The following is a 27128-nucleotide window of genomic DNA, read 5'->3' on the forward strand; positions in this document are numbered from 1 at the left end:
CCCCAGTCCGGCCTCCGCCAGTGACGTCACCGCAAGGGCGGAAGGGAAGCTAAAGTCGTTACCATGGTGACCGCGACACACTCAGAAACGTCTACTAGTGACGGTCAAGCCACCTACAACCGGTCCCAAAGCCGCAAACGAGTCAGGCATCGTGGTAGGACCTGGCGAGTGGGGCCGGGGAGAGCGGGACGCCTGGATCGGGAACTTGTCGCATTCACATTGGCTGCTAGGAGGCCTCGGCGACCACTTCCGGATCCGGGGCGGGGGTCGCAACTCCCAGCCCTTGCTCAGAGGGCTGAACTAGAATTCCCAGAAGCCTCTGCGGCTGCCTTCCTTCTCCTTCACTCCTGCTTCCCCCACAAATAACAGTGAGTGAAAGCATCTAACAAGCGTTTCCAACTCGCCGAATCATTACTAGTGCAGGCATTTTTATTCTAAGCTGCTTTTTACTAAAACGTGCTCTTGTCGCTCTGAACCTTTAGGACTACAATACCCAGAAGTCTCTGGGAGTCGCCGAGCCCTGTAGTTTAGGGTTGTTTCGCGGCCAGCGAGACGCCGGAAGTCTGGGAATAAGGCGGGACCAGGGAAAAAGCAGGATTCCGATTGGTGAAGAGGCCACATGGCCTTCTTTAAAGGACGGGATAGAGTTGCACACGTGCATTGAGGCGTGTCTTCCCTGGTTCTGCGTCCGTAAAGCCTAGAGATTCCCGAGCCTGGGTCACGCGGGCGGTGTCGCATGTCGTCTGCGGGGAGGTTGGGGCTGCTCGCGCGAGGCGCTCTGGGTCTCATTTTCGAGGCCGAAAATGCTGGCTCCAAAGTGGTGCCCTGGGAGATGAGGGCGACTCGCAGATTCCACCCTGTTCTCTGAATGGGCTTCCAGTCTGCATGGTAACGGCCCCTCCCAGTTCCCCTGTGACTTCATAGCTGCCCATGGGAGGGGAGAAAGCTGATTTGAAGGGGCTGTGGGTTCTGAGCCAAGCTCTGTCTTTGAGGCCACCTACCCTATACCACTCGTCCCGGAAAGGGTGAGCCGGTGACCTTTCACCCTCTCTGGGCCTCAGTTTCCCTTTTTGTGAAATAATATCTGGTACCGTGCTGTGCTCCCTTACTATTTCAGGGCCCCAGGCAAGAGACACACTCTGTGTCTGTTTCCGCATAGGTAAAGTGAGGATGATGTTAGAATTTGACGTTAAAATTTAGGTGGTTGTTGTGAGAATTAAGGGAACCTCAGAGCAATGGCCGGCACACAATGACCCTTCAAATGTCAGCGGCTTTGATGATCACCATTCTTACCTTTTCTTTGGAGATTTGGACAAGTTACCGCCCCACCTTCCTCCAGGGTCTTTGTGTATTGATCTGCAAGTTGGATGTATTGGATTTTATGACCACTAAACTTTCTTCTGAGCACACAAGAGCAGTGGTTTTGTTCTCTCTGAGAAATACTACAGGGCTTGGTGTTAACACACTGGAATTCCGGAAACCTGTCCCTGTCATACCAGTTGCTGTGTGACCTCCGTCAATCATGGTTCTTTACTGAGCCCTGAGATTCCGCAAGTGAAAATGGATGGGGATGAACTTCCAGTCCAGGCAGTGCCACTGACTTTGCTTGGGGACCTGGGGCAAGCTCTGTGGCCCAGCATTGCATCATCTGTAACATAACCAAGGGGTGCGCAACTGAACTTTGAGGTTGATTTCAGTGCTAAAATCCCGGTCAGTAGTTCCGTCATCTTCACAGACCTCACCCTACCCAATGCCCTTTTTGTGCTCCACATCCCAATCAACACTTACTGATTCCAGATTTGTAATTTTTACCATTGTAGTGAGAGGTAATTAACTATTATGGTTTTTTAAATTTGAATTTTTGACTATCAGGCTTAGCATCTTTTTTTTTTTTCTTCGTTAAAGACTAGTCAAGTGCATTAGTGAGGAGGGGGGAAAGAGTAGAACAAGGAATTTGGTCTGTAACTGACTGTGGACAATACATTGGTAGAACTCACTACCTTTGAGCCAGCCAGAATCTTTTTATTATTCACTGGATATTCAGGTTTTGCCTCTGTAAATTTTCTTTCATTGCCATTTTTTTCAAATAGTTCATTCAATCTTTGTTTTCAGATGTGCTTTCCACAATCAGGTTACAAATTCTCTGCCACTAATGATCATTACAGTTCCTCTTCTCAGCCTGTTTATTGTTTGGTCTGTTTATGGTTTCTCAGGCTTCTTATTTATTTATTTAGACAGAGTCATGCTCTGTTTTCCAGGCTAGAGTGCAGTGGTGTGATCTTGGCTCACTGTAGCCTTGACCTCCTGGGCTTAAGCAGTCCTCCCACCTCCGCCACCTGAGTAGCTGGGACTACAGGCGCATGCCACCACCTGCAGCTAATTTCTGTATATTTTGTAGAGATGGGGTTTTGCCACATTGCCCAGGCTGGTCTCGAACTCCTGGGCTCAAGCGATCCAGCCGCCTTGGCCTCCAGAGTGCTGGGATTACAGGTGTGAGCCACCATGCCTGGACTAGGCTTCTTTAAACATTGAATAGTGTTCCTTTCTAGATGAAGGAGGATCACATAGCACTTGGGAGCAAAGATGCAGCCAAGTAACCCAGTGCTGGAGCCCACGATGGAGAAGATCTCACGGCCACTCTGGCCTTGCCCTGGGTGCTTTAGTAACTCGGGAGGAAGGCCACCCAGACACTGCAGGACACCAGCATGCTGAAGGTCAGGAACTTGGCTTCGTTGAAGGCATCAGGCAGGTTCCTTGCCAGAAAGGCTACAGCAAGGGACCCTAAAACCAAGAAGCCCAAGTAGCCCAAGACAGAGTAGAAGGCAGTGACGGAGCCCTCATTACACTGGATAATGATGTAGCCAGGCATGAACTGAGGGTCCTTGTTTACGAAGGGAGGCTCTGTCCCCAGCCAGATTCCACAGAGGGTCACTTGGGTAAAGGAGCAAAGGAAGACAACCGAATGTGTTTTTTGGGGACCCATCCATTTTCGGATCCTGCTTTCTGGCCTTATAGCCTGGAAGGCCCTGCAGAAAACACAGCCACTGTGAACACAGCTGCAAAGGTGGTCCGTGAGAGGAGGCAGGTGGCAGGGCTGGGGCGGCCGATGAAGAGCGAGGAAGAGAGAAAGCAGAGTGTGAGGGAGACAAGGAGGGTGTAGCTCAGAGTCTGGTTGCTGGCCTTGACTATGGGAGTGTTTTGGTGCCACACAAACTCCATAAGGATCAGAACAGAGAGGGCAGAGTAGAACAAGGCTGTGCATGCCAGAGTCAGGCCCAAAGTTTCATCATAGGCCAGGAAGGTCTCCTATTTGAGAAGGCATGTTCCCTTTTCTTGTTTGGATAATGATCTTCAGGACAAAGCCTGCATTGTTTTATATCTGAAATAAACAAAAAGGGTGTCACTGTCTCCAAAACAGAGCACTGCACGTTTTGTAAGATTCCATTGCCCAGAGCTCTCACCACCACAGCGCCATTTAGGTGGACTGTTTGGCTGGTGTGTGTGTGTGTGTGTGTGTGTGAGAGTTGTGTGTGTGAGAGTTGTGTGTGTGAGTTGTGTGTGTGCGTGCACGCAAGCATGCGTATATGTGTTCTGCATGTGTTTTAAAGAAAAACATAAATACTTCACCAGCTTTTTTTTTTTTGACCATTTTAATCAGTTTTATTGATTCATGCTTCCGGTTCTTATTCAGTTAAGGCACATTAAATACATCCTCTTATTGCTTTATAAATGCATGTAGCTCATTCTCTATATCAAAAGTAATAAATAATGGCCATAAAACGCCAAGACCGTTATAAAAATGACAACCCAGCCTTGAACATAGTATTTAACAGTCCAATCTAGAACAATAACCCAACACGGTACATCAAAGTGCCACATATGAAAACATGCAGTGTGTGTAGTCACTCTAGTGCTGAGCTTGCACTGGCTATTCTTTAAAAACATACTAGGGCTTTTTCACTCCTTAAAAAAGGTGGACATGATGCAAACATTGCAAGTTATAGCATCACTGACTTTAATATTACATTTATGTGCCAAAAATCTTTACAGATACATAAGAGAAAATAAAATCAATAACACCGTATATTTAATAAAAGTGAAAATGAGTTTTTTGTTGTGCCAAAGAGGAAGCTACATATTTTGAAACAGACAAAGCCAAGCCAGAAACTGAAGCAGAAGAGGGATCACGCATTTAATAGCAGAAATCCTAAAGTTACACTCAGTATAAATTGATTGAAAGCAGGAATATTGCAAACAGCATGATGGATATGAGGCAGACCACCTTGGCTAAACAAATAATCCAGCATTATCATTATTGTTATGACTGTGGTGGGGCTATTTAAAGGAGTATCCAACTCTCTAGCACAGATGGGGGTTCCTTCACCTGACTCCCCTTAAAGGCTCTTGAAATAAATCACTTGATAATAAAAGGCAATCCCTGCATACCCACCCCGACCCCAACAGAATCAACTAATGTCAAGTTTATATGCAAATGGAAAATTTTTTCTTTTGTTCTTGGAACGAATTTCAAAGAAGCTCATTCCCCCCTATTTCTTGTCTCCCTTTCTTAAATCAGGTAAGGAAGCTGTACAGGCTTAATTCAGAACTTATGGCTGGGTGCAGTGGCTCACGACTGTAATCCCAGCACTTTGGGAGGCTGAGGTGGGTGGATCACGAGGTCAGGAGTTTGAGACCAGCCTGACCAACATGGTGAAACCCCATCTCTACTAAAAATACAAAAATTAGCCAGATGTGGTGGCGGGTGCCTATAATCCTAACTACCCAGGGGGCTGAGGCAAAAGAATTGCTTGAACCTGGGAGGCAGAGGTTGCAGTGAGCCGAGATTGCACCACCGCACTCCAGCCTGGGCGACAGACCAAGGCTCCATCTCGGAAAAAAAAAAAAAAAAAAAAAGAATTTGCACAAAATGCTGGGGTGCTTTATTCACAGTAATGGCTTGAAATCAGTTCATTTCCAAACGAGTCTCTGGGATTGGTGAAGGACCGTGTGTTTTAGCATTTAGCAGATTTTAAGTAAAAGCAGATATGCTCAAAAGAAGAAAAGTGTGCTTTTCTTTGTCCTTAAAGGAACTTCATTCATAGCAAAATATGCACAAACAAGACCTGTTTAACAAACACAGATCTGCTCGGGCCAGTCGCATCCTAAGCCCGGTCCCTCCTGTAACTATGGTCCACTGGAATTGGGACTCTTCTGTCGAGGTTCTCTTCTGCAGTTTTCATTAGTATAAAGAGCCGGCTTCCAGACACCCTTCCTTTTTGAATAGCACTCATCAGCTGCAAAAATTCATTGAGTTCAACCTGTCCATTTTTATTCAAATCGACTTCATTTAGAATTTCATGGAGTGTATTTTCATCCATTTGGACATTGATACTCTCTAATACACATGGAACATCAACAATGGTAATAAAGCCTTTCTGGTCTGCATCAGACTTACAAAATCTCTTCTTATACCTGTCACTGTCTGAAGGCAGTAGGCTAATTTCAGATCCGTCTGTTAACTGTTCTGATCAAAATTTAGTCTGTTTCATAATATAGAAACTTCCTGGTTGTTTCAAGTTGTTCCTGTTTCTTATAATCATCTCAATTCTGTTCTCTGCCCATCAGTTCAACAATCCTGAGTAGGGCTTGCTCTGCTGCCCGGACATTTAGAAAGGCCAGGCGAGGCTGAGGCAGGCAGATCACCTGAGGTCAGGAGTTTGAGACCAGCCTGACCAACATGGAGAAACCCAATCTCTACTAAAAATACAAAATTAGCCAGGGTGGAGACCCAATCTCCACTAAAAATACAAAATTAGCCTGTAACTCCAGGTACTCGGGAGGATGAGGCAGGAGAATCGCTTGAACCCAGGAGGCGGTGATTGCAGTGAGCCGAGATCATACCATTGCACTCCAGCCTGGGTGACAAGAGCGAAATTCTGCTCAAAAATAATAATAATAATAAGCCAGGCGAGTACAACGTGAAATCATATCCACAGTGGTGCAGGAATACTCCTTAATCCCATAGTTCACCTCTGCTTCAATATATGGAAATTCTGACACAAGACGTACTCCAACAATAGGCCACCTTTTGCTAGTCACACTTGCCATTGTGGCCACCTCAAAAGCCTTATCACCACAGGTGGCAGCAAGATGCTGTGCCCCCTCGCTTTCAAGTCCATAATCCTGGACAAGCTTCATGTAGAGTGTGGGGTTCCAATCTTTATCCCCTTGAAGGAAAAGCCCAGCTGTTCTACTTGGTCCTGCTTTCAAATTGTGGGTTTTGATAGCAGCATTTAGGGTATCTTCGCCACAGACCGGTAAGTTGTCCACTTTCCACCTGCTGTAGTAATAAGACTTCTCTCACTGACATCGACAACATGATTTCAGGAGATAGACTGAGTATCTGCAGATTTGGGATCTGTAACAAGGGGACGGATACCGCTCCACGCTGCTAGGATGTCGCCCCTCTTCTCACCTCAACATCACAGCTCAGGTAATTACGTGCTTCATTCAAAATGAAGTTAATATCTTCTTCTGAAGGACTTGGATGGTGTGTAATATCAGTTGGGGTATCAGTAGTGCCAGCAATCATCATCTTTTGCCAGGGTAAGAAGAAAATAACTCGCCCATCACTGGTCAAGAGTCTGTGAAATGTCCAACAGCATTGATAACACACTTGGCTTTCATGTCAAATTCCTGCCCTGTGAGGACATCCTTGCACCATGCACCACTCACACGCACTTTCGCTGTCTGTCTGGGTGTCTGTCTTCTTAAGCAAGCTCACTATCTCCCTGTCATTGACTGTGGCATCCCCATATCTGGCAGCAGTCAGCACAATGGCAAGGTTCATCCATGCATCGTTATGTCGTCCATCATAGTAGACAATTCCTCCTACCAGTTTGTCCTTCTGGAGCATTGGGAAATGTTCAAGGGCTCTTGATTTGCTGAGGACATAACTGCTTTTCAGGCAATTACTTCCTGCAACCAAATCATACAGCTTGATTCCTACCCAGTAGTAAGGTAACTGCCACCACTTGTAAACTGGAAGCATGATAGGCAATGGAGCTGATAAATGGGGAGAAATTTCTGGCAGGTTGGCACGCTCATCAAGGGCTTCTGTTACCATCCGGTACTGCTCAATATCCAACTTCATCATGGCCTTCTGAAGATATCTCACACCACCATGGATCAAATTAGTGCTTCTGCTGCTGGTCCCTGGTAAGTAATCATCTCTTTCTACAAGGCTGTTTTTAGTCCTCTGGTGACGGCATCTAGTGCACAGCCACTTCCTCTTTCTTCTCCTTCCGTAACAAGGATATCAAATTCAGATATATTTTTGCAAAGTCAGTAGCTGAGCGTCTCTGGAAGGAGGCTCCCTGTGAACAGGTTCTGAAATGCAGTCTGCTGCTTCAGCATAGACCAGGCTCATTTGTTTCCTTCTGTAATAAGCAAACTGAGAAAGTCCTAAAACAGCTGCAAGAGCACCTCCTCCAGCAAGAATCGTCCCTTTCACTGCCTTTTGAAAGGCCATTTCTTAGCCTGAGGACTTCTCATTGTCTGCCGCCAGATCTGGCTTCCCCTATTCCACACCTCTCAGCCGGCAGGCTTCCCTAGGCCTACAAATTTGTCCAGGAGGCGGGCGACCCCGCAACCCCACCATCAGAGCTCAGAGCCCTCGCCTGGCTTTACACTTCACCAGCTTTTCCAGTAATACTGGGGGCAAAATATCCTGGAAAAACTTCCACTACAGTGTCTTTAATAATTGTGGATCTTACCTCTCTGTTCATCTCTGTCTCTATCTCATGTAAACGCGTTCCCTCCCTGCCCAATCTATCTCTCGCCATCTTGATATCTATCTATAGATACAGACATGTAGTCGCCTCTCAGTATGTCTGTAGGGGATTAGTTCTAGGATCATCTCAGGCACCAAAATCTCAGGCTGCTCAAGTCCGCTGCATAAAATGAAGTACTATTTGCATATAACCTAGCACTTACTCCTGTATACTTTAAATCATCTCTAGATTACATATAATACCTAATACAATGTAAATGCTATGTAAATAGTTGTTAGACTCTCTTGCTTTTTAAATTAGTATTATTTTTATTGGTTTCTTAAAAATATTTTTTGGAGACCGGCTTCTTGCTCTGTCACTCAGAGTGCGCTGGCACAATCACAGCTTACTGCAGCCTCAACCTCCCAGGCTCAAGTGATCCTCCCACCTCAGCCTCCTGAGTAGCTGGGACTAGGTGCATAGTTTATTTTTTGTAGAGACAAGGTCTCACTATGTTGCCCAGGCTGATCTCAAACTCCTGGACTCAAGTGATCCTTCTGCCTTGGCCTGCCAAAGTGCTGGGATTACAGGTGTGAGCTACTGTGCCTGGCAAAAAAATATGTTTGATCCCAGGTTTGTTGAATTTATGGATGCAGAACCCTGAGGCATAACTTTTTTTTTTTTTTTTTTGAGACAGCGTTTCACTCTTATTGCCCAGGCTGGAGTACAATGGTATGATCTCGGCTCACTGCAACCTCCACCTCCCGGGTTCAAGCGATTCTCCTGCCTCAGCCTCCCAAGTAGCTGGGAGTACAGGCATGCGCCACCACAGCCTGCTAATTTTGTATTTTTAGTAGAAATGGGGTTTCTCCATGTTGGTCAGGCTGGTCTCAAACTCCTGACCTCAGGTGATCCACCCGCCTCAGCCTCCCAAAGTGCTGGGATTACAGTCATGAGCCACCATGCCTGGCCGGCAGAACTTTTTTTTTTTATAGATACATAATAGTTATATATATTGTGGGATCAGTGGTATTTTGATGCATGCATACAATGTCTAATGATAAACCAGGACAATTGGGACTCCATCACCCCAAACCTGCACCCTTTCTTTATGTTGGAAACATTTCAATTCCTCCCCTCCAGCAACTTTAAATCATACAACAAATTATTGTTAACTATAGTTGCTCTGCTGTACTACTGAACAGTAGATCTTATTCATTCTATCCAACTGTATTTTTGTGCCCACAAAACAACCTCTCTCCTTTCCCCCTCTATTCATAGCCTCTGGTAACCACCAATCAACTCTCTAATTCCATGAGATCCATGTTTTTAGCTCCCACATATGAGTGAGAAGACGGAATATTTGTCCATCTATTCCTGGCTTATTTCACTTAACATAATGTCCTCCAATTCTATCCATGTTGCAGCAAATAACATTTTATTCTTTTTTATGGCTGAATAATATTCCATTGTGTATATGTATATTTTGTTCTTCAGTTGGTCAAGAGGTATATGAAACTCTGTTCAACATCAGCACATCAGGGAAATGCAAATCAAAACCACAATGAGAAATTATCTCACTCCAGTTAAAATGGCTTTTATCAGAAAGCCAAAAAATAATGGATGCTGGTGAGGATGCAGAGTAAGGGGAACCCTCGTACAATGTTGGTGGGAAAGTAAATTAGTACAGCCACTATGGAAAACTGTGGTGGTTCATTAAACAACTAAAAATAGAATCCCCATGTGACTGGCATTCCCACTGCTGTGTACATGTTCAAAAAAAAAAAAAAAAGGGAAGTTAGTAGGTCAAAAAGATATCTGCCCTCCCACATTTACTGACACAAATTTCTGAGGGCCTGTGGAGGAAAAGTTAAATATTAAGTTTGAATTCAATTGAACATGGCCACAAACAATGGACACCAAGTCCTGGAACAGGTTGTGTGAGCCCCTTGAGGCATTCATCCAGCGCTGTTTTGGAGAACTGTCTATTTCAATCTATTCCTATACATTAGTTATTGAAAAACAATAGACAACCACAAAAACAAGTTGACCTTTTTGTGTTCCTTGAGCCCAGTCGTGAAGGGCCCTTGTGACTGGGCCTCATGTCAAACAACTCCTTACAAAAAGAACTAGGGTCCCAGACTGCGTTGAAGCTTCATGAGACCTCTCATTTTCTGTGCATGGATGAGTGTCTGACTCTGGAGCCCAGGCTGTTGCTTCCCAGCCTGGTGGTGAATCCTCCATAGTCTGGTGAGTGTAAATAGATGTATATATTTTCCCTTCTTCCCTCCCCATTGCAATTTGCTTATTATATCCATTTGCTTATTATATAATTTGCTTATTCTACCTACATTGCCATTTACGTGGGATAAAGGTTGTTTACCCTTAAAGGTATTGTGTGTGTGTCTTTTCTTCTCCCCTCAAACGTTTCCCACACAGAATGGGGCCCCTCCCCAGAAACTGTCTTCCTTCCTAATGTCCCGCTTTATGGGAGCTCAGTTCAAGATGAGATTTGGGTGGGGACACAGCCAAACCATATCAATGACTGCTTTGTTTGGCCCAGATTCCGGTTGTATCTACTGGGAGAGGAATTATCCCGAAAGAGAACAGGGAGGTCATGGGGCTTAGCTTGCTAGGTTCCCTTCTTGTGTGAATTTCACTCTTGCATGACCTTTTATCCCTGCCTGAAAACTGTTGCCAGATAGAATGCATCCAGGTTTGTTGTTTTCTGTATCAGGAAGTCCAGTCTAGCACCAGTCACTCTGTCATCACCAGAAGCAGACACTTAAAAAAAAAATAGCGTTTGAAGGGGTTAAGGAGGGAGAATTCATTAGATTAGTGAGGCAGATATACTGGTTGTTATCTGTTGTTGTTGTTGTTGTTGTTGCTGTTTTCAGGATTTCAGGGCCTAGATTTTATGACAAGAAATATTTCAAGAGGATTAGAGTGTGGTGTTAAAGAATTAAGAAGACAATATATATTGAGTGCCTTTTGCCAGCTTTGAGTTTTGATTAACAAAAAATTACATATATTTAGAGTGTACAATGGGATGTCTTGATGTATGTATATATTGTGTTTTTTTTTTTTTTTTGAGATGGAGTCTTGCTCTGTTGCCCAGGCTGGAGTGCAGTGGTGTGATCTCCGCTCACTGCAAGCTCCACCTCCCGGGTTCACGCCATTCTCCTGCCTCAGCCTCCTGAGTAGCTGGGACTACAGGCCCCCACCACCACGCCCAGCTAATTTTTTTTTTGTATTTTTAGTAGAGACGGGGTTTTACCATGTTAGCCAGGATGGTCTCGATCTCCTGACCTCGTGATCCGCCCACCTCGGCCTCCCAAAGTGCTGGGATTACAGGCGTGAGCCACCACGCCTGGCCTGATGTACGTATATATTGTAAAATGTCTAAAACAAGCTAATAAATATATCCACATCTCACAGTTACCATTGTGTGTGTGTGTGTGTGTGTGTGTGTGTGTGTGTGTGTGTGTGGTGAGAACATTTGAGATAACTCTTGAAAAATTTCAAGTACACATTAGGATTCTCTATGTTCACCATGCTATACATTAGGTCTCTAACAGTATTTCATCTTATAGCTGAAAGTTTCTGCCCTTAGACAAGCATCTCCCCAATCCCCCAACCCTCCACCCCTGGTAACTGCCATTCTACTCTCTGTTACAACTCTCTGAGTTTGACTTTTTAATATTCCACATATAAATGGGAATCACGCAGTATGTGGCTCTCTGTGCGTGGCTTATTTCACTTCCCATAGTGTACCGCTGGGTGCCTTTCAGTACTGGGCAATTAACTGCAAATGACACCCCCAGCCACACATGCTCTCACATAAATGTGCTGCATCTCTCCCTCCACTTCACTAATGGTACAAATCCCACTAGATCTCGAGTCTCCTCTGCTTTGATTTCCATCATGGGCCCTAATATGCAACATATTGATGCGCTGCTCATAATCAATCATGCCAAGTCTTCTTCATGCCTGTGGCTTCCTCTTCAACACATAAAGAAACCAGCCTTGAGCAGAACATAGCAGCTGAAAGACACTCCTTACACTTTGCTCTGTACCCATCATTCACTCATCCAGCAAACATTCACTCAGTGCTATATGCTGACCCACCTACAATGCCCTTCACGAGTTGAGGTTGTGCTTAACCTCAAAATAGTCATGTGACACTTACATGAATATAGAAAAGCTACAGTGATTTTTTTTTTTGTTAGAGATAGAGTCTAATTTCAGGTGTCCATTAGGATTTACTACATTCGTCATGCTATATATACATTAGGTCTCTAATGTCACCCAGGCTGGAGTGCAGTGACACGATCATGGCTCACTCCAGCCTCAAACTCCTGGGCTCAAGCAATACTCCTGCCTCAGCCTCCCAAGTAGCTAGGACTAAAGGTGCATCCCACCGCACCTGGCTATGTTTTTTATTCTTTATAGAAATGGGGTCTTGCTATATTTCTCAGGCTGGTCTCGAACTCCTGGCCTCAAGCAATTCTCCCATCTCACCTCCCAAAGTGGGGGATTACAAGTGTGAGCCATAGCACCTGGCCAACTGCAATGATTTTAATTATAAATATATATATTTATTAATAATACATTTACTATGTTTATATATTATATATGTTTTATAATGTACATGTTAAGTATGTATACCATATAAATCATACACATATTGAATATAAATATGCACATTATATTAAATGACATTAAATATATACAAATATCTTATATGTATGATATATAATTTTACATCCCAAAATGCATATTTTACAATATAAGTGCATGCATATCTTATACTATCTAGGTATAAATGTATTTTATGTATTCTATACAAATACTATACAATACATAAATTTATGTATATATTCAATTTTACACATCTACTAATATATGTAATCTACTTTGTTTTTACATGTGTATTTACATACACATGCGATACATATGCACTGTAGTTCATGTATTACATATGCATAGTTGTGTGTTATATGTAGTATTACATAAGTATCCATATGTGTATATATTTCCCATGTAAATGAATATGTGTAGTATAGATAATTCATATATATCAAAATATGATAGTATACATGATATATTTATATTCACATTAGTACATATTTTGATACATATGCATTATAAACCTTACATACATTTATATTATGAAGTATATCCACATAGTTAGAAGTCGCTTAATAATAAACTCAACATTTATGGTAGTGGTCATGTATGGGAGTAGCACAGGGAAGGGAGAAAGAAGCATGGATGGACAGGAGAAGTGATCAGTGTTTACTTCTTAGGTGGGTGGGGATGTTTTTGGTAGTTCATCATTTTACTATGTTTTATAACTGACATGTATGTTGCAAGTTGTTTTTTCAACATATTGAATACTTCCAAAGATATAATTATAAAGAAAAATGCTGTCACAGAATGCAAACTTCCTGTTTTAAAAATTTTACTATTATAAAATAATTTTAGTTTTATGACATTAAAAAAACATATTTGTGGCCAGGCGCAGTGGCTCATGCCTGTGATCCCAGCACTTTGGGAGGCCTAGGCAGGTGGATCACGAAGTCAGGAGTTCGAGACCAGCCTGACCAACATGGTGAAACCCCATCTCTACTAAATACAAAAATTAGCTGGGCATGGTGGTGCGCTCCTGTAATCCCAGCTACTTAGGAGGCTTAGGCAGGAGAATCACTTGAACCCAGGATTGCAGTGAGCTGAAATCGCACCATTGCACTCCAGCCTGGGCTACAGAGCATGACTCTGACTCAAAAAAAAAAAAATTGTTCCAAAAAATGGGTAAAATATGATAAAGAAGATAATCACATAAACCAAATGTGGGTCAAAGAAGAAATATGGCCAGGCGCGGTGGCTCATGCCTGTAATCCCAGCACTTTGGGAGGCCGAGGCAGGTGGATCATGAGGTCAGGAGATCGAGACCACGGTGAAACCCCATCTCTACTAAAAATACAAAAAAAAAAAAAAATTAGCTGGGCATGGTGGTGGGCATCTGTAGTCCCAGCTGCTGGGGAGGCTGAGGCAGGAGAATGGCGTGAACCCAGGAGGCGGAGCTTGCAGTGAGCCGAGATGGCGCCACTGCACTCCAGCCTGGGCGACAGAGCGAGACTCCGTCTCAAAAAAAAAAAAATAAATAAAATAAATAAATAAATAAAAGAAATGTAACAGAAATTTTAAAAATAATTTGACCTTGGCTGGACATGGTGGCTCATACCTGTAATCCCAGCATTTAGGGAGGCCAAGGTGGATGGATCAGTTGAGGCCAGAAGTATGAGACCAACCTGGCTAACATGGTGAAACCCCGCCTCTACTAAAAATACAAAAATTAGATGGGCGTGGTGCCATATGCCTGTAAACCCAGCTACTTAAGAGGCTGAGGCACGAGAATCAGTTGAATCTGGGAGGCAGAAGTTGCAGTGAGCCGAGATCGTGTCACTGCACTCCAGCCTGGGTGACAGAGCCAGGCTCTGTCTCAGAAAACAAAAACAAAAACAAACAAACAAAAAAAAGTTGAACTAAATAAAAATGAAGTTACAACTTACCAGATTTGTAGGATGAAGCAAAAGAAATGCTAAGAGGGAAATAGGAGAGTTATAGTATTAAGTATATCAGTAAATAAGATAATTCTATATTCAATAGTCTATGTTTATACCTTAGGAAACTAGAAAAAGTACTGTATTCTGTACTCTAATCCCAAAGCAAGCAGAAGAAATAATAATAATAATTGGAGTAGAAATTATTGAAATTGAAAATAGAAAAATAGAGAAAATCAACATCTAAATATTCCTTGAAATAGTCAATACAATTTAAAAAACATAAAAAAAAGTTTTTCATGATAATTTACTTTCTCACATCTTGGTAGGTCAAATATCTTATTTTGTTCTTTGTGTATCACCATTGTAATCTGGGTAGTTTATTTATCCCAACAATGAATGTTTTTATTTTTAAAAAATTTTTATTTCTAAACTAATTTCCACTTTAGGTTCATGGAATACATGAGTAGGTTTGTTACTTAGGTATGTTGCATGATGCTGAGGTTTGATGATTGATCCTGTCACTCAGATAGAAAGCACAGTACCCAGTAGTTTTTCAGCCCTTGCCCCTTGTCTTGCTTCTCCCCTCTGGTACTCCCCAGTGTCTACTGATCCCATCTTTATGTCCATGTGTACTCAGTGTTTAACTTCCACTTATAAGTGAGAACATGCAGTGTTTGGTTTTCTGTTCCTGTGTTAATTCACTTAGGATAATGGTTTCTACCTGCATCTATGTCACTGCAAAGCACAGGATTTTGTTCCGTTTTATGACTGCATAGTATTCCATGGTGTATATGTACCACATTTTCTTTATCCAATCCACTAATAATGGGCAGCTATGTTGATTTCACATCTTTGCTTTTGTGAATAGTGCTGCAATGAACATATGGGTTCATGTGTCTTTTTGGTACAAAAATTTATTTTCTTTTGGATATAAAACCAGTAATGAATTGCTGGGTCAAAGGATAGTTCTGTTTTAAGTTCTTTGAAAAATCTCCAAACTGCTTTTCATAGTGGCTGAACTAATTTACATTCCCACCACAGTGTATAAGCATTCCCTTTTCTCAGTAGCCTTGCCAGCATCTCTTGTTTTTTTTACTTTTTAATAATAGTCATTTTGACTGGTGTAAGATGGCATCTCATTATTGTGGTTTTGACTTTCATTTCTCTGACGACTAGTAAAGTTAAGCATTTATTCATGTTTGTTGGCTGCTTGTTTTCTTTTGACAAGTGTCTGTTTACATCTTTTGCCTACTTTTAAAGGGGTTACTTTATTTTTGCTTGTTTAGTTGTTTACTTTTTATGTTGATTCTGAATATTAGACCTTTTTTGATGCAGTTTTTGAATATTTTCTCCCATTCTATAGGTTGTCTGTTACTCTGTTATTAGTTTCGTTTGCTGTGTAATTAGATCCAATTTGTCATTTTTTTGTTGCAATAGCTTTTGAGAACTTAGTCATAAATTTTTTTCCAAAGCCAATGTTCAGAATGGTGTTTCCTAGGTTTTCTTCTAGACATCTCTTAGATTGAGGTCTTACATTTAAATCTTTAAACCTTCTTGAGTTAATTTTTGTATATGGTGAAATGTAGGGGTCCAGTTGCATTCTTCTGCATATGCCTAGCCAGCAATCTCAGCACCATTTATTAAATAGGTAGTTCTTCACCATTGTTTTTCTGTTGTTGCCTTTGTCTAAGGTCAGATGGCTGTAGGTATGTGGCTTAATTCTGGGTTCTGTTTTTTGTTCCATTGATCTATGTCTGTTTTTGCATGCTGTTCTGCTTATTGTAGTCTTGTGGTACAGTTTGAAGTCAAGTAATGTGATGCCTCCAGCTTTGTTTTTGTTGTTGTTTAGAATTGCTTTGACAATTCAGGCTATTCTTTGGTTTTAGACGAAGTTTAGAGTAGTTTTTTTCTAGTTCTGTGAAAAAAGATGTTAGTAGCTTGATAGGATTGGCGTTGAATATGTAATTGCTTTGAGCAGTATGGCCATTTTAACAATATTGATTCTTACAATTAATGAACATGGAATGCTTTTCCATTAATTTTTGTCATCTATTATTTTTTTCAGCAGTGTTCTGTAGTTCCCCTGGTAGAGATGTTTCACCTTCTTGGTTATATATAGTCTAGGCTTTTTTTTATCTTTCAGCTATTGTAAATGGAATTGCATTCTTTTTTTTTTTTTTTTTTTTTTTTTTTTTTTTTTTTTGAGACGGAGTCTCGCTCTGTCACCCAGGCTGGAGTGTAATGGTGTGATCTCGGCTCACTGCAACCTCTGCCTCCTGGGTTCAAGCAATTCTCCCGCTTCAGCTTCCTGAGTAGCTGACATTACAGGCACCCGCCATGATGCCCAGCTAATTTTTGTATTTTGGTAGAGATGGGGTTTCATCAGTTGGCCAGGCTGGTCTTGAACTCCTGACCTCAGGTGGTCCACCCGCCTTGGCCTCCCAAAGTGCTGGGATTATAGGTGTGAGCCACTGTGCCCAACCTAGTATTTCAAAGAATTTTTTTAATTTCTCCCTTAATTTCATTGTTTACCTAAAAGTCATTCAGGAACAAGTTATTTAATTTCCATGTTATTGTGTGGTTTTGAGAGATCTTGGTATTGATTTCTATTTTTATTGCACTGTGGTCCAAGGGTATGGCTGCCATGATTTTTATTTTTTTTAATTGATTGAAACTTGCTTTAGGCTGAGCTTGTTGTCCATGTGTTCCATGTGCAGATGAGAAGAATGTGCACTCTGTAGTTATGGCTTCAGTGTTCTGTAAATGTCTATTAGGGCCAATTGGTCAAGTGTCAGATTTAAGTCCAGGTTTCTTTGTTAATTTTCTGCTCTGGTGATCCGTCTAATGCTGTCAGTGGGGTGTTGAAGTCCCCTACTATTATTGTGTGGATGAGTCTTTTCATAGATCTAGAACTACGGCTTTATGAAGCTGGGTACTCTAATGTGGGGTACGTATGTATTTAGATAGTTAAGTCTTCTTATTAAATTGAGGTCTTTATCATTATGAAATGCTTTTCTTCATACTTTTCTATTTTTGTTGTTTTAAAGTCTGTTTTGTCTGATCTAAGAATATCTACCCCTGCTCTTTTTTGTTTTCCATTTGTATGATTGATTTTCTTCCAACCTTTTACTTTGAGTCGTATGGGTGTTGTCACATGTGAGATGGATCTCTTGATAACAGCAGACAAATGAGTCTTTCTTTTTAAAATCAAACTTGCCACTCTACGCCTTTTGAGTAAGGCATTTAGGCCATTTATATTCTAGGTTAATAGTGATATGTGAGGTTTTCATCCTTTCATGAAGTTGTTGCCTAGTTGCTTTGTAGGTTTTTATTGTGTGGTTGCTTTATAGGATCTGAGGACTATATACTTAAGTGTATTTTTATGGTAGCAGGTATTGTTCCTTTGTTTCCATGTTTTGAATTCCCTTAAGGATTTCTTGTAAGGCTGGTCTAGTGGTAACAAATACCCTTATTGCTTGCTTGTCTGTAAAATATTTTATTTCTTCTTTGCTTTTGAAGCCTAGTTTGGTGTGACATAAAATTCTTTGTTGGAATTTCTTTTCTTTCAGAATGCTGAAAATAGGCCTTCAATCCCTTCCAGCTTGCAAGGTTTCTGCTGAGAAGTCTGCTGTTGGTCTGATGGAGTTCGCTTTGTACATAATCTAACATTTTTCTGTAGCTGTCTTTAAGATTTTTTTTCTTTAGTATTGATGGTAGACAGTGTGGTGACTATGTCTTGGTGATGTCTGTTTCGTATAGTATCTCCCAGGTGTTCTCTGGATTTCTTCTATCTGGATGTCTACCTCTCCAGCAAGATTAGGGAGATTTTCTTAAATTATTCTCTCAAATATGTTTTCCAGGTCATTTACCTTTTCTCCTTCTCTCAGAAATGTCATTAATTCATAAGTTTGGTCACTTTATATAATCCCATCTTTCTCAAAGACTTTATTTTTTTTTAATTCTTTTTTTGTTTGAGTTTCTTCAAAAGACCAGACTTCAATTCTGAAATTCGTTCTTCTGCTTGCTCCAGTCTATTGATAAAGCTTTGAATTGTGTTTTGAAATTCCTTAATTGAGCTTTTCAATACCAGAAGCTCTGGCTGATTTCTTTTTGACATGTTTATCTCTTCCTTCATTTACTAGATTGCTGTAGAAATATTTGTGTTGATTTTGAACCTTGCCTTGGGTGTTGCTGAGCTTCCTTGCAATGCATGCTTTGAATTTTTTGAGAGCTTCTCTTAGTAAACAATAATAAAGTATATACCTAGTGACATTGGCCACAGCCATCTCTTATTCATGCATGCCATCTGCTGGTAGTATGCCAAACTGCACAATAGCTTAATATAAAGCCAGCCATGAGAAGTCCATAGGGCTATAAAAGCAAAGCCAAAAGATGATACCAAACATACTGTATGCTCACACCTTCTAGGGAGACAGGGCTAAGGAAAAAGAAAAAAAAAAAAAAATATATATATATATATATAAGAATCTTGTCTGCATGAAAATAATTACAAAAATTAGGAATGCCAACATCTCCAGATGAGAAGAAGCCATTGTAAGAATTCTGGCATCATGAAAAATCTGAATGTTGTGACACCACTGAAAGATTACACTAGCTCTTCAGCAATGATCCCTAACCAAAATGGAAAATAAGAGATTACAGATTTAAAAATTCAAAGCATGCATTCCAAGATGGACAAGTCTGGAATGGGCAGGCCCATGTACAGGCTTCCTGATAGCAGACACAAGCACCAGTGTCAACCATGTACCCAGAAGTGTGACTAGCCATGGAGATCAGATAGGAAACCTCCTTGGCTCCAAGTTCTCTGCATAGAGTGGGGTGTTCTAGATGCCTGGAGGTCTGCCTGGGCTTGGACTATAGACCACCCCACTGCACCACAATCTCTGCAAAGAAAGGGTAGGGTGGCTCACAGACTGCCTGTTTTATCACATCTCTACCATTTGGTGATGATCTGATCTTGCACAAATTATTTTATTATTATTTTTAAATTTTTTATTTAAAAAAATTTATCACTTTTCCAACGTGATGTATCAGTTATATTGACATAACCATTTATTTTTATTTTTTATTTCTGTGGGTACACAGTAGGTGTATATGTTGATGGGTTACATGAAATATTTTGATATAAGCATGCAATGCATAATAATCACATCAGGATAAATGGGGTATCCATCACCCCAAGAATTTATTTTTTGTGTTACAAACACAAATATAGAGCTCCCAGAGGAATGGGCAGAATTCCATCTTTGCTATTTCTCAGCCTTCACTGGTGGTACCTCCAGGTACTGGAAAATCTGAGATGACTAGGAACTGGAGAGGACTCCCAGCAAACCATAGCAGCCCTATAGAAAAGTGGCCAAATTATTAAAAGAAAAAAATACTCATCCAAAGGTCAGCAACTTCAAATATTAAAGGTAGATAAGCCCACAAAGATGAGAAAAAATCAGCACAAGAATGGTGAAAACACAAAAAGTCAGAGTGCCCTCTTTTCTCCAAATGACCACATCACCTCTCCAGCAAGGGTTTGAAACTGGACTGAGATGGCTGAAATGACAGAAGTAGACTTCAGAATACGGATAAAAACAAACTTCACTGAGCTAAAGTATCATGTTTTAACCCAATGCAAGGAAGCTAAAAAGTCATGATAAAGCATTGCATGAGCTGACAGACAAAATAGCCAGTGTAGAGAAGAATGTAACCAGCCTGATAGAACTGAAAAACACAATAGAAGAATGTTAAAATGCAATCACAAGTATTAATAGCAGAATAGACCAAGCAGAGGAAAGAATCTCAGAGCTTGAAGACTGCCTTTCTGAAATAAGATGGGTAGACAAGGATAGAAAAAAAAAGAATGAAAAGGAATGACCAAACCTCCAAGAAATATGGGATTGTGTAAAGAGAACAAATCTATGACTGGCTGGTGTACCCAAAAGAGATGGGGATAATGGAACCAATTTGGAAAACATATTTTAGGATATCATCCATGAGAACTCCCCCAACCTAGCTAGCCAGGCCAACATTTCCATTTGCTTGGTAGATCTTCCTCCATCCCTTTATTTTGAGCCTATGTGTGTCTCTGCACGTGAGATGAGTTTCCTGAATACAGCACACTGATGGGTCTTGACTCTTTATCCAATTTGCCAGTCTGTGTCTTTTAATTGGAGCATTTAGCCCATTTACATTTAAGGTTAATATTCTCATGTGTGAATTTGATCCTGTCATTATGATGTTAGCTGGTTATTTTGCTCATTAGTTGATGCAGTTTCTTCCTAGCCTTGATGGTCTTTACAATTTGGCTTGTTTTTGCAGTGGCTGCTACCAGTTGTTCCTTTCCTTGTTTAGTGCTTCCTTCAGGAGCTCTTTTAGGGCAGGCCTGGTGGTGACAAAATCTCTCAGCATTTGCTTGTCTGTAAAGTATTTTATTTCTCTTTCACTTATGAAGCTTAGTTTGGCTGGATATGAAATTCTGGGTTGAAAATTCTTTTCTTTAAGAATGTTGAATATTGGCCCCCACTCTCTTCTGGCTTGTAGAGTTTCTGCCGAGAGATCAGCTGTTAGTCTGATGGGCTTCCCTTTGTGGGTAACCCGACCTTTCTCTCTGGCTGCCCTTAACATTTTTTCCTTCATTTCAACTTCGGTGAATCTGACAATTATGTGTCTTGGAGTTGCTCTTCTCAAGGAGTATCTTTGTGGCATTCTCTGTATTTCCTGAATTTGAATGTTGGCCTGCCTTGCTAGATTGGGGAAGTTCTCCTGGATAATATCCTGCAGAGTGTTTTCCAACTTGGTTCCATTCTCCCCGTCACTTTCAGGTACACCAATCAGACGTAGATTTGGTCTTTTCAGATAGTCCCATATTTCTTGGAGGCTTTGTTCATTTATTTTTACTCTTTTTTCTCTAAACTTCTCTTCTCACTTCATTTCATTAATTTCATCTTCCATTGCTGATACCCTTTCTTCCAGTTGATCGCATCGGCTACTGAGGCTTGTGCATTCGTCACATAGTTCTCATGCCGTGGTTTTCAGCTCCACCAGGTCCTTTAAGGACTTCTCTGCATTGGTCATTCTAGATAGCCATCCGTCTATTTTATTTCAAGGTTTTTAACTTCTTTGCCATTGGTTCAAACTTCCTCCTTTAGCTTGGAGTAGTTTGATCTTCTGAAGCCTTCTTCTCTCAACTCGTCAAAGTCATTCTCCATCCAGCTTTGTTCTGTTGCTGGTGAGGAGCTGCATTCCTTTGGAGGAGGAGAGGCGCTCTGATTTTTAGAGTTTCCAGTTTTTCTGCTCTGTTTTTTCCCCATCTTTGTGGTTTTATCTACCTTTGGTCTTTGATGATGGTGACATACAGATGGGTTTTTGGTGTGGATGTCCTTTCTGTTTGTTAGTTTTCCTTCTAACAGTCAGGACCCTCAGCTGCAGGTCTGTTGGAGTTTGCTGGCGGTCCACTCCAGACCCTGTTTGCCTGGGTATCAGCAGCGGTGGCTGCAGAACAGCGGATATTGGTGAACCGCAAATGCTACTGCCTGATCATTCCTCTGGAAGTTTTGTCTCAGAGGAGTACCCAGCTGTGTGAGGTGTCAGTCTGCCCCTACTGGGGGGTGCCTCCCAGTTAGGCTACTCAGGGGTCAGGGACCCACTTGAGGAGGCAGTCTGCCTGTTCTCAAATCTCAAGCTGCGTGCTGGGAGAACCACTACTCTCTTCAAAGCTGTCAGACAGGGACATTTAAGTCTGCAGATGTTGCTGCTGCCTTTTGTTTGTCTGTGCCCTGCCCCCACAGGTGGAGCCTACAGAGGCAGGCAGGCCTCCTTGAGCTGTGGTGGGCTCCACCCAGTTCGAGCTTCCTGGCCACTTTATTTACCTACTCAAGCCCCGGCAATGGCAGGCGCCCCTCCCCCAGCCTCGCTGCTGCCTTGCAGTTTGATCTCAGACTGCGTGCTAGCAATGAGCAAGGATCTGTGGGTGTAGGACCCTCCAAGCCATGTGTGGGATATAATCTCCTGGTGTGCCGTTTGTTAAGCCCATTGGAAAAGTGCAGTATTAAGGTGGGAGTGACCCGATTTTCCAGATGCCATCTGTCACCCCTTTCTTTGACTAGGAAAGGGAATTCCCTGACCCCTTGTGCTTCCCAGGTGAGGCGATGCCTCGCCCTGCTTCAGCTCATGCACAGTGCACTGCACCCACTGTCCTGCACCCACTGTCCGGCACTCCCCAGTGAGATGAACCCAGTACCTCAGTTGGCAATGCAGAAATCACCTGTCTTCTGCGTCACTCATGCTGGGAGCTGTAGACTGGAGCTGTTCCTATTCAGCCATCTTGGCTCCACCCGCCCTGTACTTTCATTTATAACTTGCTTGTTTTACTTAATGATGCCTCCTGGAAATTATTCCTTAACAGGTGTGAAGTTTATTTAGTTCTGTGTGTGTGCGTGTGCAGGTACATGTTGCTTTATATCCTGGTCAATATTTAGTGATTACAGATTTGTAAGTTTTTCTTTTATTCTGCAAAGTAATATGCTATTTCATGGCTTTTTAATTTGCATTTTTGATTACTAGTTAGGCTTAGCATCTTCTTTTTTAAAACTGAAGACTAGTGAAAGTTGAATCCTGGAAGAGGGGAGAGTATAACAAAATAAATCTGTTACTGTGAAAAATTAATTGTGACAACTCAATACCTTCCAATGAGCCCAGAATCTTCTTATTCACTGGATATTCAGGTTTGCTTCTGTAAGTAACTTGCCAATATCTCATTGTTTTTTTTTTTGAAACAAGTTGTTTAATATTTATTGATTTTTCAGGAGCACTTTACACAATTAGCTTACAAATTCTCTACCACTAATAAGCATTATAGTCCCTCCTCTTAATCTAAATATAGTATAGTCCTTCTGTATATGGTTTCTCAGCTTCTTCTTTAGGCATTGAAGACTGTTCCTTTCTGGGTGAAGGAGAATCACGTAGCAATTGGGAGCAAGATGCATCCATGCAACCCAGTGCTGGAGGTCAAGATGGAGACAATCTCCACAGCCACCATGGCCTTTCCCTGATTGCTACTGTAACTCAGGAGGAAAGCCACCCAGATACTGCAGAACACCAACATGCTGAAGGTGAGACATTTGGTTTCATTGAAGATGTCAGGCGGGTTACTTTCCAGGAAGACTACAGCAAAGGTCCCCAGAACCAAGAAGCCCAAATAGCTCAAGACACAGTAGAAAACAGTGATAGAGCCCCCATTACACTGGATGATGATTATACCAGGACTATGGGTCTTTGTCTAGGGAGGAAGGAGATGTTTCCAACTAGATTCCAGAGATGGTCACTTGGATGAGGGGGCAAAGGTGACAACAGAATGAGATTTTAGGGTACCCAACAGGACCTTGGGTCCTGGCTGGCCTTGTAGCTTGCCCATCCTGCTGGCTGGCCTTGTAGCTTGGAAGGCCATGACCACAGTGAAAGTTTTGGCTGAAGCAGAAGACACAGCCACTGTGAACTGAACTGAAAAGGTGGCCTGTTCCCAGGGTTCAAAGCATATATGGAAGGAGAAAGCTTGACAGTGACGTAATGTATTTGGAGTGCAAAAATGCCCGCAGGGAATTCATTCTAAATGGGGAGAAATACAGAACAGGCCTTAGGAACAATGTGACCTGGGCATTGTCATCTTTTCATTGTAACTAATTACAGACTGCACTGGATTTGTGAGACATATGACAGCAAACCTTTTCTGTAAAGGGTAATAAATATTTACAGTTTGCAAACCAGAAGGTGTCTGTGGCAACTATTCAAGTCTTCTCTTGCAGATTGAAAGCCACTGTAAGCAATATGCAAAGGAGCAGTTGTAGCTGTATTTAGCAATATGCAAAGGAGCAGCTGTAGCCATATTTAGCAATATGTGAAGGAGCGGTTGTAGCCGCATTTAGCAATATGTGAAGGAGCGGTTGTAGCCGCATTTAGCAATATGTGAAGGAGCGGTTGTAGCCGCATTTAGCAATATGTGAAGGAGAGGTTGTAGCCTCATTTAGCAATATGTGAAGGAGCGGTTGTAGCCGCATTTAGCAATATGTGAAGGAGCGGTTGTAGCCGCATTTAGCAATATGTGAAGGAGCGGTTGTAGCCGCATTTAGCAATATGTGAAGGATCGGTTGTAGCCGCATTTAGCAATATGTGAAGGAGCGGTTGTAGCCGCATTTAGCAATATGTGAAGGACGGTTGTAGCCGCATTTAGCAATATGTGAAGGAGCGGTTGTAGCCGTATTTAGCAATATGTGAAGGAGCGGTTGTAGCCGTATTTAGCAATACGTAAAGGAGCAATTGTAGCCATATTTAGCCTGTGGGCCATGGTTTGCCTGCCCTTGCTCTAGATGACTTAGAGAACTCAACACCTGCCCACACTGACCCTTCCAATCTGTTCCTGGGGATTGTCTGATACTACTGTCTTGGGGCAAGTCTGAGCATTTTTCCCCTCCTCCATCCAAACCCAAAATGGACAGAGAAAACTCACTATGTGCAAAATGGAATCCAAATGGAAATTGGATTCCATTTGGATTTCCATTTTGCTATGGAGACTCATGCAACCTGTTTTGTGGCCAATTGGACATAGAAGGATGGTTTTCTCTCAGAATTTGCAGGATAAAGTTACCCAAAGAGTAAACATGAGTTGAATGTCAACTTTCAGAAGGAATTGTTTGAAAGCCCTCCTATCATCTTTCTGTCAGCAAAATGTCTCTCAAGGCAGTGCCTGCATTCAAAGTAGCAGTGGAGCCCGCAGGGCAGCTCTCACTGCAGACAGAATGAGAAAACTGGTGGAAGCAGAGTTCTAAGGTTAGATTGTTGGATCTCCAGGGGAATGAAGTTCAAAACCACTTTTCCTTTTCACAATTCTCTTGATTGTTCTCTTAGTATGAGTCAGGGTAGCAGGTCACATCAATTTCATGAAAGGAATACTAATGATAATAATTTAGGATATTTTTGACTACAGCTAGAGAAATCTCAAACAAACAAGCTTAATCAGGAAAGCTTTTGACACATAGTTGGAAATGGAGGTACTTTTGTGTTTCTGAAATCCTGTTTTTATTGGCTTCTCATTGGCTTTTTCATGGTGGCAAAATTATACTTAGCTGTTAGAGCCTTCATATTCATGAACTACAATTTCTGTGGAATAAGAAGGAGATATACTGGAACTGAAGCTTTTGGTAACCTCGAATTTTCATTTTGGCAGGCAAACCAAAGAGAAGAAAGACTTTGTGCTTGAGAGTTGAAAATGAGACCACCTTGCCACGTCAATTCAGGTCTCTTAAAGTCTTCCCTTGCAGGAGAAGAGGGAAGTGAAAAGAAATCTTCTTGCAAACAGGGTCTGGTGTGGACCTCCAGCAAACTCCAACAGATTAGTTCATTGACAGAAAGGGATTGTCTTGTGAAAGGGAAATATCTTGGATCCCTTCAAGCTGGGAACCCCTCAGGGCAAATCTGCCTACTTCTGTCAATTCATCAATCTCATTCTCCATCCAGTTTTGTGCCCTTGCTGGAGAGGAGTTGCCATCATTTGTCATACACAAGTATCAATAGCCAAATTGATCACGCAAAGAAAAGATACCAGAGATTGAAGATCAACTTACTAAAATAAGGCATGAAGAAAAGATTAGAGAAAAAAGAATGAAAAGGAACTAACAAAGCCTCCAAGAAATATGAGACTATGTGAAAAGACCAAACTACAGTTGATTGGTGTACCTGAAAGTGACAGGGAGAATGGAACCAAGTTGGAAAACGCATTTCAGGATATTATCCAGGAGAACTTCCCCAACCTAGCAAGACAGGCCAACATTCAAATTCAGGTAATACAGAGAACACCACTAAGATACTCCTCAAGAAGAGCAACCCCAAGGCAAATAATTGTCAGATTCTCCAAGGTTGAAATATATGCAATGTATTCAATATAAGCTCTCAGTATTTAAGATTTAGTAGGGCTTGGTGTCATTTTTAGACCCAGGAGTCAAGGCCCTGTAACTCAATGTCACAAGGACTTTAAAAGCACATACAGGAAGATAACAAATGTAATAACCTTCATTAAAAATTTTTTTAACCTCAGTTTTTTCTAAGCAATAAAACATAAAATCTTCTAGGCAGGTTACCAAAAGGCAAAAAAAAAAAAAAAAAAAAAAAACCCTTCTGCAGTGCACAGAATATTATGTTCAAAGGAAACATTTCCTTTAGACCTTTGAGGAAACACTGTTAGCATCAGGCAACAACAACAACAAAAAACTGGAACCCAAGGAAAACAAACTTATATGACCTGAAAATGAGTTGAAAGAGAGTGTTACTATTTTGTGCCTTTTAGAAAGGGAGAGAAAACCAAAACCCATGAGATGCAATAAAAGTTGAATTTTGGGTTAAAAATTAAAAAATAAAATCTCTTATAATTTATTGAGTAAATCAACCCCTTAAGAAAATTTCATTGTTCTAACCAATTCTTTAGTGTATAAGTGTTTTCTTACATCAAACCCAATCTACAGAAACACTATTATCATTTCTCTTTATAGACAACTTGATCATATAAAAGTTTTTGTTTTGCTTGTTTAATAATCTTCTTATAGTGACTTATACAGCCCATTCATGACATGCTTGGATTTTCTGGTTTGTTCTAAATATCACTTTTTCTTAAACAACTAGTCATTTTATTCTAGGACTATATTTGCCATACAAGATTCTTTCTCATATAAAATTATTTCTCTTTAAGCTGTCTTACAAAAAAAAAAAACCTCTTTCTTTTTTTGGGGGG

General features: G+C 41.5%; 1 protein-coding gene, 1 long non-coding RNA gene and 3 pseudogenes across 13 annotated transcripts in view; 1 reads left to right on the forward strand and 4 right to left on the reverse strand.

Moving 5' to 3' along the window:
- ZSCAN5A (zinc finger and SCAN domain containing 5A) overlaps window positions 1-274 on the reverse strand; it is a 91867-nt gene extending 91593 nt beyond the window's left edge. For 4 of the 12 annotated variants that reach the window (XM_054672522.2, XM_054672510.2, XM_054672521.2 and 1 more), the window contains exon 1: window positions 63-257. The gene's annotated coding sequence lies outside the window, so the exon portion shown is untranslated. Of the gene's footprint in view, window position 1 lies in introns of all 12 variants that reach the window. The other 8 variants (XM_054672523.2, XM_054672511.2, XM_054672525.2 and 5 more) reach the window with 7 other exon arrangements.
- On the forward strand, window positions 122-26741 carry LOC134809055 (uncharacterized). The gene is made up of 3 exons (XR_010153632.1): window positions 122-368; window positions 23263-23463; window positions 25572-26741. It is a non-coding gene; the product is annotated as an uncharacterized LOC134809055 (long non-coding RNA).
- On the reverse strand, window positions 2517-3383 carry VN2R114P (vomeronasal 2 receptor 114 pseudogene; annotated as a pseudogene).
- LOC104003464 (glycerol-3-phosphate dehydrogenase, mitochondrial-like) lies at window positions 5072-7609 on the reverse strand (annotated as a pseudogene).
- VN2R115P (vomeronasal 2 receptor 115 pseudogene) lies at window positions 23176-23864 on the reverse strand (annotated as a pseudogene).
- Window positions 26742-27128: the final 387 nt, after the last annotated feature.

The sequence above is a fragment of the Pan troglodytes genome, chromosome 20 (genome assembly GCF_028858775.2).
Source record: "Pan troglodytes isolate AG18354 chromosome 20, NHGRI_mPanTro3-v2.0_pri, whole genome shotgun sequence".
Classification (NCBI taxonomy): Eukaryota; Metazoa; Chordata; class Mammalia; order Primates; family Hominidae; genus Pan; species Pan troglodytes.